Here is a 13,008-nt window from a genome sequence, read left to right as displayed (position 1 = left end):
CATAAATAGGAGTTGGTAGTATAGTCATAAAATTGAAACAGCCATTAAAAATAATTTTAATACATCCCTATTGAAACAGAATGATTTCCAGAATCCAGGGGAAATAATTCAGGAGTAGAATAGGATATAGTGTGTAATCTCATTCGTGAAAAAAATTTTTTTTGAAAAATGTTACAGTACATACATATAGACTCTGCATACAAATATGTACACATAGGCTGGTATATGTATGAAACTTTTGAGAGATAACAGGAAATTACATGGTCACACCTGAGGAAAGAGATTGGTGCTTAAGGGTAAGAAAAGATTTACTTTTTTTCTTTAAAATATTTATTTATTGGGACACCTGGGTTGCTCAGTGGGTTGAGCCTCTGCCTTCAGCTCAGGTCATGATCTCAGGGTCCTGGGATGGAGCCCCGCATTGGGCTCCCTGCTCAGTGGGTAGCCTGCTTCCTCTTCTTTGCTTGCCTCTCTGCAATCTCTCTCTCTCTCTCTCTCTCTCTCTCTGTCAGATGAATAAATAAAATATTTTTTAAAAAAAAATTTATTTATTTTAGAGAGAAAGAGAGAAAATCTCAAGCAAACTCCACATGAAATGCAGAGCCCGATGTGGGGCTTGATCTAATAACCCTAAGATTACAGCCTGAGCTGAAATCAAGAGTCAGAGGCCTAAACTGACTAAGACAATAGATGCCGTTGGATTTACTTTTTTTCTGAGAGGAGAGAACTCATGTGTGTGAGAGGGGAGTAGTAGGGGAGGGGAAGCAAGGGAAGAGGGAGATGGAGGCAGTGATGAGGGCACAGAAGAGAGAGAGAGAGAGAATCCTAAGTAGACCCCAAGCTGAACACAGAGCCCAATGCAGGGGGTCAATCTCACCACCGTGAGATCATGACCTGAGTGGAAATCAAGAGTCAGAGGCCTGACTGAGCCACCCAGATACCTGAGATTTACTTTTAATTATATTTTTTTCTGTTCTATTTTTTTCATGCCATGTATTACTTTTATTTACATTTTATTTATTTATGAAAAATCTGTACTTGTTAGAATGTATGATTAGGTATATCAGTATGGAGAGAGGGAGAAGTCTTGGATCATTTCTAAATTTTTAAATTTGAGAAACAGGTTGAATGGTGGAACAAAAAAAATCAAGGAAGGGAATGCAGGGGAGAAGTATCTGGGGGGGTGTTGGAATTATGAGTTAAAATTTAAGATTATTTTAAGCCTGTGTCAATTGTCCTACCTGTTGCTTTTTTATACGTAATGTTCCCTAGAGAAAAATCTATCCTTGAGCTCATCTTTTCATAGCAGTAGCACTAGGGAAATAAATTGTGGGACTTCTTGCCCACTCTTTGTGAAAGAAAGTATAGAATTAATCATTTATTTATTTTTATTATTTTTTTATTTATTTAAATTGATTAATATAGTGTATTATTAGTTTCAGAGGTAGAGTTTAGTGATTCATCAGCTGAATAGAATCCCCAGTGCTCACTACCTCAAGTGCCCTCCTTAATGCCCATCACCCAGTCACCCTATCCCCTCACTGTTCTCCCCTCCAGCAACCCTCAGTCTATTTCCTAGAGTTAGAGTCTCTTATGGTTTTTCTCCCTCTCTGATTTCATCTTATTTTATTTTTCCTTCCCTTCCCCTATGTTCATCTGTTTTGTTTTTAAAATTCCACATATGAATGAAATTATATGATACTTGTTTTTCTCTGACTGATTTATTTTTCTTAGCATAATACCCTAGTTCCATCCATGCCATTGCAAATGGCAAGATTTCATTCTTTGTGATGGCTGAGAAATATTTCATCATATGTATGTATGGATATAATATTCCATCATATATGAGACATGTCTCTCTCTCTCTCTCTCTCTCTCTATATATATATATATATATATATATATATAATATCTCACATCTTATCTGTCGGTGGACATCTGGGCTCTTTTCATAGTTTCACTACTGCGGATGTTGTTGCTATAAACAATGGTGTGCATGTGTCCCTTCCAATTACTTTGTTTGTATCCTTTGAATAAATCCCTAGTAGTGTAATTGCTGGGTTGTAGGGGAGCTGTATTTTAACTTTTGAGGAAACTCAGTACTATTTTCCAGAGTGGCTGTACCGGTTTGCATTCCCACCAAAAGGATAAGAGGGTCCCCCTTTCCCCATATCCTCACCAACATCTGTTTTTTCCAGAGTTGTTAATTTTAGCCATAGAATGTATTATTAATGACAGTGTACATTAATTCTATTGGATCAGACAGAATATCAGTTCAGTTACTCAAACTGTTACCTAAGGTAGCAGAGGCTTAATAAGGGTGGAAGTTTATTTTCCTTTTCATGTAAAACTCCAGGCAGATGGACTAAGGCTGGTATGAAAACTGCATAACCATCATTTTCCAAGCTTCTTCCATCTTTTACCTTGTCATCCTCAATGCATGGCTTCCACTGTGGGACCCAAGTTGGCTGCTCTGACTGCTACCATACTGTCTATGTTATAGCTATGGTAGGTTGTATAAGGAAATGGCAGGCACTACTTTATTTTGAGAGCATAATAGAGAAGTACAGACACAGGGTCACATGTAGCAATGCAGCTAAATATTCTATTTCTATATATAGGGAGAATAGACAACTAGCCACGTCTTCCACAGATGTCTATTCACAATTCTCTGACTCTTAAATTACATGTATTTCCTTAAGTGACATTGAAGTGTATGAAAACTACCTTCCATATGTTTCAAGTTATCAGGTCCAATACACTTGTTTGGTGCAGTAAAAAGTGGGATGAGAAAATAAGAACACATGACACAGAAGAAGTTGGGGTTTGTACAATGAAGTCTTTGAGCATGTGGAAAGATATAAGAGAATAGAAATACTGATGGCTTCTGTGAAGAGGTTAAGTTGGAACAAAATGTGTGCTTAAATTTTTTTTAAACTTTTGTTATTCAAATATCCAAATATTCAATATTCAAGTATTGTTCATCTACAATGTTACATTAGTTTCAGATGTACAACATAGTGATTTTCCAAGTCTCTGCCTTAGGCTATGTTCACCATAAGTGTAGCCACCTTTGAACACCCTACAACGCTACTATTGACAGAATGTTTTCACATTTCACATTATGATGGGCCAAACTCAGACCCAAAAAATACAGTACCCAGAGGACCAGTAGCTAGAGTCAGGTTTCAATATAGAGTGAGCAGGTAAATAAGAGCCTGAGAATACATACCCCCAAAATATCTGTCATATTTACCATCAGAAATCAGGGTAACACATGTGATAGTAGATTGCAAGGGCATTGCATAGTGGTGTAAGAATGCCAGAATATAAGTGTGACTGGGGAAATCCATTGCTTGCTAAAGGGACACTTCCCTGACTCTAGATTTAATGTCCTTGTCAAGATATAATGTCTTATGCAGATAGAAATGACAGAATTACCTTGGAAGAATATTGAAAAAGAGATCACAAGTTTTACAGAGGAAATACATTTATTATATGATCCCAGAGAACCCACTGTTTGTTTATTTTCCTGGTAACTTGCCAGAGGACACTCCTTCAATTAAGGCAATAGGAAATGCACTGCTAAAGGTCGAACCAACATCTTTAAGAACTCAGTGATGGCTTTCTGCTGAAAGCCAACAATAATCAGAGGAGATACAGTCATAGAACTGGGCTCAAGAAAGGTGGTAGTGTTCTGGAATGGCAGTGTCCCAGGGAAGCACTTATATGGAGAAGCAAGGTGAAAAAAATACTAGCAAGCAGCAAGAAGAGAATGGTAACTGGGGTCTGTTGTTTGTTTACGAGATCACAGTGTGTTCCTAGGAAGAAGACGCATGAGTAGCCCCAAACTATGATAAATATGACAAGTATAACCAGACTTGCATAATCCAGAAGATAAGCAGCTAGAGAGCAGATGTCAGTCAGCACACTTGATAATTATGTTCCTATAGAAGTTTTGAGATCTAAGCCAACTTTTTCTTATAAAGGCCCTGCAATGCTGTAGCAAATAAATATGATAAATATTTTCTCATTTCTTCTCCACAGGGACCTACACACCTGAGTGTGCAGTAAATAAAGGTGGATTACCTAGACCTCTTGGGAATTGTTGGATATAAGTTCTGAGCTGACACTGATGTCAAGGATCCTAAATGCTGGTGCTCTGGGTAGAGTGGGGGCTTATGAAGAAAACAGATTAATAGAGGCACTGTACAAGTCCATCTCACAGGTGGGTTCAATGCATTTGCAAACTCACACTGGTTGTTTCTTCAGTCCCTGAGTAAATAACCGTGATATTTTTATCAGCTGGCAAAATTCTCACGTTGGTTTCATGACCTATTGAAGAAGAGCCATTACTTGGAAAGCACCAAGTAGAAGCTCCTAAAATTGCCCATACATCCTCCTGCCAAGACAGTGAACCAGAAGTGATATGTCATCCTGAGGGCAGTTGCAGAGTTTAGCACGCCTGTCAAAAACTTAACAGAAGAATGAATAGTGGTCTTCATTTCTACTTTTAAATCTCCTATATGATCTTGGCAAAAATAGACAAATGAAGCATATGGTACTGGACTATCATAAGTTTAAGCAAGTGATAGTCCCAAGCGTAGCTGCTCTGCCTGATTTGGTGTCTTTACTCCAACTGATCAAAACAACCTCTGGGACTTGATATACAGCTATTGATCTAGTTAATGTATTCCTTTCAATCTCTGTCAGTAATGATAATCAAAACCAGTTTGCTTTTATACTGGAGGGAGAGCAGTACATATCCATGCAGTTGCTCCAGCATTATAGTAAGTCCCTTAATGTAGTTTTAATATGACCTGTGAGAACCCAGATGATGTTGCTATTTTATAGAACATCACTTTTGTCCACTATGTTGATGACATCAACTTGATAACTTAGTGTTTGATAAATAACAAGTACTCTGGACTCCTCAGTAAGACAAATACATGCCAGAGGTGGAAGATATACCACACAAATTCAGGGCCCTGTAACATCAACAGTTTTAAGGGGTTATATGGTCTATGGAGTTTAGAGGAAGGAGCTCTGCAAAAGATCCAAACTGTGGTATAAGCTGTTCCACTTTTTCAGCCACGTGGCCCATCAGATCCCGTGACGCTAGAGGTATACATTGTAGATAAAAATGCTTTTTGGGAATGGAAAAATGTTCCATGCTCATGGATTGGAAGAACAAATATTGTGAAAATGTCTATCCTACCTAAAGCAATCTACATGCTTAATGCAATCCCTATCAAAATCCCCATCCATTATTTTTTCAAAGAAATGGAACAAATAATCCTAAAATTTATATGGAACCCGAAAAAAACCTCAAATAGCCAGAGGAATATTGAAAAGGAAAGCCAAAGTTGGTGGCATCACAATTCCAGACTTCAAGCTGTATTACAAAGCTGTCATGACAGTATGGTACTGGCACAAAAACAGACACACAGATCAATGGAACAGAATAGAGAGCCCAGAAATGGACCCTCAACTCTATGGTCAACTAATCTTTGACAAAGCAGGAAAGAATGTCCAATGGAAAAAAGACCGTTTCTTCAACAAATGGTGTTGGAAAATTGGACAGCCACATGCAGAAATATGAAACTGGACTATTTCCTTACACCACACATGAAAATAGCCTCAAAATGGATGAAGGACCTCAATGTGAGAAAGGAATCCATCAAAATCCTTGAGGCGAACACAGGCAGCAACCTCTTCGACCTCAGCGGCAGTAACTTCTTCCTGGGAACAACGCCAAAGGCAAGGGAAGCAAGGGCAAAAATGAACTATTGGGACTTCATCAAGATCAAAAGCTTCTGCACAGCAAAGGAAATAGTCATCAAAACCAAAAAACAACTGACAAAATGGGAGAAGATATTTGCAAACGACATATAAGATAAAGGGCTAGTTTCCAAAATCTATAAAGAACTTACCAAACTCAACACCCAAAGAACAAATAATCCAATCAAGAAATGGGCAGAGGGATTCACAGACCTGTACCCCTGGGGATAAAAATACATTATATGTTTATAAAAAAATAAAAGAAATTAACTAAAAATAAAAAAAATTAGATGGAAAAAGAGAGAGAGAGAGAGAGAGGCTACCAACGCACTGAGTGTTCTACACTGCAAGGGAAGGAACAAAAATCCAAGATTATGGCATCTTCGAAACTCTTGTCCTGAATTATGATTTAATGTAATATCTTCTTAGGTCTCAAGTTCTTGAAGGATGGCTCTTGCATCTGTATACTCCCTTACCAATTAGCAGAGCATGTTTGTGAAAATGTCAGTGACAATAAAGTCACATAAAATCACACAAAATAAGAAAAAAGAAATGGGCAGAGGACATGAACAGACATTTCTGTGAAGAAGACATCCTGATGGCCAACAGACACATAAAAGAGTGCTTCACATCACTCAGCATCAGGGAAATACAAATCAAAACCACAATGAGATACTACCTCATACCAGTCAGAATGGCTAAAATTAACAAGTCAGGAAATGACAGATGCTGGTGAGGATGCGGAGAAAGGGGAACCCTCCTACACTGTTGATGGGAATGCAAGCTGGTGCAACCACCCTGGAAAACAGCATGGAGGTTCCTCAGAAAGTTGAAAATAGAGCTAACCTACGACCCAGCAATTGCACTACTGGGTATTTACCCTAAAGATACAAATGTAGTGATCCGAAGGGGCACGTGCACCCGAATGTTTATAGCAGCAATGTCCACAATAGCCAAACTATGGAAAGAACCTAGATGTCTATGGATGAATGGATAAAGAAGAAGTGGTATATATATACAATGGAATACTATGCAGCCATCAAAAGAAATGAAATCTTGCCATTTGCAATAACATGGATGGAACTAGAAGGTATTATGCTTAGTGAAATAAGTCAATCAGAGAAAGACAATTATCATATGATCTCTGATATGAGGAAGTTGAGAGGCAACATGGGGGTTTTGGGGGGTAGGAAAAGAATAAATGAAACAAGATGGGATTGGGAGGGAGACAAACCACAAGAGACTCTTAATCTCACAAAACAAACTGAGGGTTGCCGGGGGTAGGGGGGTAGGGAGAGGGTGGTGGGGTTATGGACTTTGGGGAAGGTATGTGCTATGGTGAGTGCTGCGAAGTGTGTAAACCTGGCGATTTACAGACCTGTACCCCTGAGGCTAATAATACATCATATTTAATAAAAAAAATTTTTTTAAATGCTTCTTGGAGGCCATAGAAAGGCCTAATATGAGAGATGCATTGTAGATTCTCCAGGGTTGTGGACCAGTGGTAGGACTTTTATAGCAGAAAACTACTTGATGTTTAAAAAAGAGCCCTGGGAGACACTGAGTGCCTGACCACAGGATATTGAATGATTATATGCCCAGAGTTTCACAACAGAAGATATACACCATCAGATCCAAGGAATCATGAGGTTAAGCTGGTGAAACAGCACTCTGTCAGATGATAGAATGATACACTTAGATCATATCAGAGGAGGTCCAGAGGTCACAAGTAATTACAGACACAGGTGTATTAGTATCAGAAACAGGTCCAGAATTTCACATCATCTATCTCAATTGTGCTGTAACCTCTCCCTTAAAGTATTTTTATGACATCTTTATTACCTTTATGACATCATGGGGGATTCCCCATGACAAACTGAGAGAAAAGTTACAAAATTAGACTCCGTCCATCCACAAATGAGTTGGCTGAATATATTAGTGCTAATCATGAGTCAAAATATATCGGTGCTAATAAAAAATGGACTGACACCACCCTACAACCACACTCAATGTAACTGACAAAAAATAATGAAGAAATCCTTCCAGTGGGCAGAGCTATAAGCAGCACAGCTGGTCATTAATTTGTATAGAGGGGGAAATGATTTGAAGGATGGATATGTGTGGACTCCCCCCCACCCCCACCAGCAGTGACAAATGGCTTAGGTGGCTGTTCAGGGGCTTGGAAGAGCAAAGTGAATCTTGGAAACAAGAGAATTTGAGGAAGAGGCATATGGATGGATCTTTGAAAGAGACCAGAAACTCTGTGAATCCTTTTTTTTGGGGGGGGGGAGGGCATTTATTATATATATATATTTATTAATTTATTTATTTTCAGCATAACAGTATTCATTATTTTTTTCCCACACCCAGTGCTACATGCAATCCATGCCCTCATAATACCCACCACCTGGTTCCCCCAACCTCCCACCCCACCGCCACTTCAAACCCCTCAGATTGTTTTTCAGAGTCCATAGTCTCTCATGATTCACCTCCCCTTCCAATTTACACCAACTCCCTTCTCCTCTCTAACACCCCTTGTCCTCCATGCTATTTGTTATGCTCCACAAATAAGTGAAACCATATGATAATTGACTCTCTCTGCTTGACTTATTTCACTCAGCATTCTGTGAATCCTTTTGCCTTATGTTATGTCCACCAGGGAGCGTCTACTGAAGAAAAGGCACTAAATGACCAAACAGTCTTACTAGGCAGGGCAACTCATGTCAGTTCTTCTGTTCTCAGCCTTTAGAGTGCTTATACAATAGGCCCTTGAATAGAGTGGACAAAATGGCAGACTTGGAGGCTATTCATGTACCCAATAGTATGGACACCTCTTAGAAAGCTGGATATAGCTACTGCCCCTGCTTATTGACCTAACTGCGAATAGCACAGAGCAGTGCTGAGCCCTCAATAAGACACCATCTTTCAAGGATACCAGCCAGGCACTTAGCGATAGGTTGATTATATCAGAACTTTCCACTCTGGACTAATTCATCCTTTTGAATTTGACATCCCTTTGCATATGTTTTTGTCTTCCTGACTGAAGTGCCTCTGGAGTTCATACCATCAGAGTGATTACAGAATGTATGATTTACTAACATAGGATTCCACACAAGAATGCATCAGACTCAAGAGATCCATTTTAAGACAAAGAAGGTTTATTGTCCTGGAAAGACCTAGGAAGTTCTGACCCAATGAAATACTAGCCTTGTGATCTTGGCCAAGTTATTAATCTCTTTTTGTCTCAGTCTGTCCATCTGTTAAGATGAAGATGACAAGGATCCTGGTTAAGATCATGTGAGATGAGGCAATGTGTAAAAAGCCCTTCAGACACCATCAGATATAATGATAGGAATGCATTCTGGATGTGGAGCTGTGGTCTATAGGACGAGCTTGTGAGGGAAGTGGTATTACAAGTACAGGATTTGTCATCTGGTAAGGGAAGGAAATGTGCCGGTAGCAGTTCCTATGGCCCCGAGGCCCTGTGGTTTCTTTTAGCATGTTGGAGCAGATTCCAAGTGGAGGAAGCTTTTTGCTTTGTTATCTCAGGAGACTTTCATGTATAGTAATCATTCCAAGTTGGTGTGCTCCTTTCGTTTTCTCTGAATACCTGGACTCTGTCCAGTTTCCTGCAAAAGAACTGTATTGAAAGCTCTTTCTGTTGTAAATACAAACTTTCTCAGGGATTCAAGAATTTTGGAGCTTGAAATTGATTGGCTGAGTCATGAGCCCATGAGAATCAGTGTTCATATTTGAAGTTCTGCCTCATTCATATTGCACAGCAAGTAGTACTTCTGGGGGATCTGAGCCAGGTCTTCCAAAGGACACAGTCTCTGAGCACCAGAGGCTCCTAATGACCATACCCTTCAGTTTTGTAGCTCTTTAAATAGTCATACATGTGTCCTTCTTCCTGAATTATCTTTGAACCTACTGAGCAGAAAAGTGTTTGGTTAGATACGTATTAAGATTTTCATGTAAGCTTCTGTGTAGATTTTATTTAAATGGCAGAGAACAACTATGCAGAAACAAATAACTAGAAAAATAAAATGATCTGTTGTATTTTTATTCTTTGCATCATCCCAGCCAAATTATTATCTGTGGAGAAAAGAGGATCTCTTGTCACTGTTTTCTGAGGGCATATGTTGAGGGTAGTGGTTATTAGAACCCAGCAGTTAGTAGGTACTCCTCATTTTCCTTTTAGTATTCAAAAAAGTTCAATTTTCCTGTGCCATACCTTGAAGGACAATGCAGACCCTTGAGAATTTGAAAAAGACAGGATCAGATCAGACTATCTTAAAAAATTACCCTGCCCTGGGATCAAAGTTGGCTAGGAGTTTGGTGGGAGGAGGTAGTGCAGAGGTTGGAGGAAAGAGCCTGAGCTCAGTAGAATGAATAAAAAGTAGTGGGAAGCTCCTTCCCACTCACTAGGACAATAGGGGTGGGGTACAGAGTATGAGGATTGATAGCCAGGCAGGAATAGGCTCCAGTCCCCCAAGGATCATAATTTCAAGAGTTGTGAAGTGAGCTGGCAAAGGGTTCCATTGTATCAGCGCCATGAGGTGACTTGGTAAATTAAGAGATGACACTGGGGGATGAACTCAAATCACCCATAGAGAGAGGAGTTGCTGTAATGCTCTGAATCACTCCCACCAAGGAGCTATGAAGAAATCCCATGGGCCACTCTCTAGCCAATACAGAACCACTCATGCAGCAAGAACAGGCCACAATCATCGGAGAGCCACTGCACATTAGGCAGGGATGTGGTCAGTCTTTCTGTGAAGCTGGGCCTATTCGGGGAATTGGGAGGACCCAGACATCATCTCACAACCAGGAACCAACCAGAAACTGAAGTGATACAACTGGCTTAGGACTCTAGCAGTGACAACTTCAGTAATACAATGGGAATCTTGAATGTCACATGGAGGCAATTGCAAGTCTGCCAAACTGGGACTGGTAAACTGGTGAAGAGAGAAGAGAAATTCAGTGTTAAGAGAGTGAGAGTGAGAGTGAGGGAGAAAGAGAAGGAAGTCACTTGAAATGAGTTCACAAACCCAAATTCCACAATGCACCAAGCAGCTAATGTCATTAAGATAGACAAGAAAATTGACTATGAATTCATTCCAAACAAAAGTAACTAAAATTTTAACAAGCATTTTTTTTTTTTTTAAAGATTTTATTTATTTATTTGACAGACAGAGATCACAAGTAGGCAGAGAGGCAGGCAGAGAGAGAGAGAGGGGGAAGCAGGCTCCTTGCTGAGCAGAGCCCAATGCGGGGCTCGATCCCAGGACCCTGAGACCATGACCTGAGCTGAAGGCAGCAGCTTAACCCACTGAGCCCCCCAGGTGCCCCAAATTTTAACAAGCATCTTTAGGATTGTTAAAGAGATAAAGAAGAGATACTATCCATAAATACAACAACAATTTATGAGAAAGGTAGAAAAGATAGAGAAAAAATAGTTAATTGAAAATCTTGGAAATTAAATACATATACACACATATACATATATATATCAATACTTACATATTATATAAGTAAATACATAAATGTAATACATATTTCAATTTTGTTGTATATGTACATTTTATGTTATACATGACCTATGCATACATGCTATATACGTATTATAAATAATTGGATATGCACATGTATTTAATATGTATATAATGTATATATGTGTATATTCATATATGTACATAAACATAAATCCTGATTATAGTAAAAAAGAAAATCTGTGCATTGAAAGATACTTTTGAGAAATTTCTTCATTTGAAGAAACAATAAATTGAGAGATAAATTTGAGATAAATAAATTTGAGAAAACAATAAATAAAATACATGAAAGAACCATAAAAATACATGGTGAATAGTTGGAGAGACTTCAACATATATCTAATTATTCCAGAAAAACTGAAGAGAAAAAATAATGGCAATGTAATATTTACTGAGATAATGGCAGATATTTTCCAGGTTTGGAGAAAAACATACCATCTTTGGTTGAAAATAAAGAAAAATAACAAATAAAGCAGAAGGAATAAAAATGAATCTGTAGCTGGACATAGCATAAATGAAACTGAAAAACATCAAGTATAAATGCAAAAAATGTAAACTCCCAAAGGAAAAGTCCCAAATAATCTACAAAAGACTGGAGACAGAACTAAGACAATGGGGTAATATATCCAATATTTTGAGAGACAGTAGACATCATCCTAGAAATGTACACTCGGGGGGCGCCTGGGTGGCTCAGTGGGTTAAGGCCTCTGCCTCCAGCTCAGGTCATGATCTCAGGGTCCTGGGATTGAGTCCCAGGTCGGGCTCTCTGCTCGGCAGGGAGCCTGCTTCCTCCTCTCTCTGCCTGCCTCTCTGCCTACTTCTGATCTGTCTCTGTCAAAGAAATAAATACAATCTAAAAAAAAAAAAAAAGAAATGTACACTCGGGTAAACCATAATTCAAAGGAAAAAATGAAACTAAGACATTTTTCAGATAATAAAATTTCTAGAGAATTTGTTGCTAATTGATTCTTGTTGAAAAAAAAATGATTATATGGTAAATTGTAATAGAAGAGAAGTACACCTAGAGGGAACACACATGAGTTAAAAGGAGACACATAGGACATTGAGAAACATATAAAGGCACACAAATTGATAAAATATGCTGAAAATTTTGTTCTCTAACTAAAACTCTAGCCTGCAATAATAAGGTGTGTGTGTGTGTGTGTGTGTTTTCTGATAAAGGAATATTAAAGCTTTGTATTTTTCAGAGAGGGCTATAAAGATATGGATTAACTTCAATTTTAAAAAAGTGATTGAAAAAATATATAGGGTACCACTAAGGGAAAATAAATACATTCCAAAGCTTCCATGAAAGTGGGAGATATAAGAAATGTAGAAAACTTTATCAACTTAACAAAAGGCAGGAAAACAAAACAAAAAAACAAACAGAAAAACAAAAACAAAGAGAAAGCATGATAAGTAAAAAACATAAAATATGAAGAGAAAATGGAAATATATACTGATCACAGGAGAAAATGCAAATATATACCGATCACAGTGAATATGAATGAATTAAACTCACTTAGTGAAATTCAGTCTGTCATGAGAACAATATGTAGCTTACAAGAGACACAACTAAACTAAAAATCACACAAATTTTTAATAAATAAAGTATTAAATAAAGTATTACAATATACTTTAAAATAAAGTATTAAAATAAAATAAATACTAAAGT

The sequence above is a fragment of the Mustela erminea genome, chromosome 11 (assembly GCF_009829155.1).
Source record: "Mustela erminea isolate mMusErm1 chromosome 11, mMusErm1.Pri, whole genome shotgun sequence".
Classification (NCBI taxonomy): domain Eukaryota; kingdom Metazoa; phylum Chordata; class Mammalia; order Carnivora; family Mustelidae; genus Mustela; species Mustela erminea.
The sequence above is the reverse complement of the archived record's forward strand: the minus strand, read 5'-3'. Positions refer to the sequence as shown.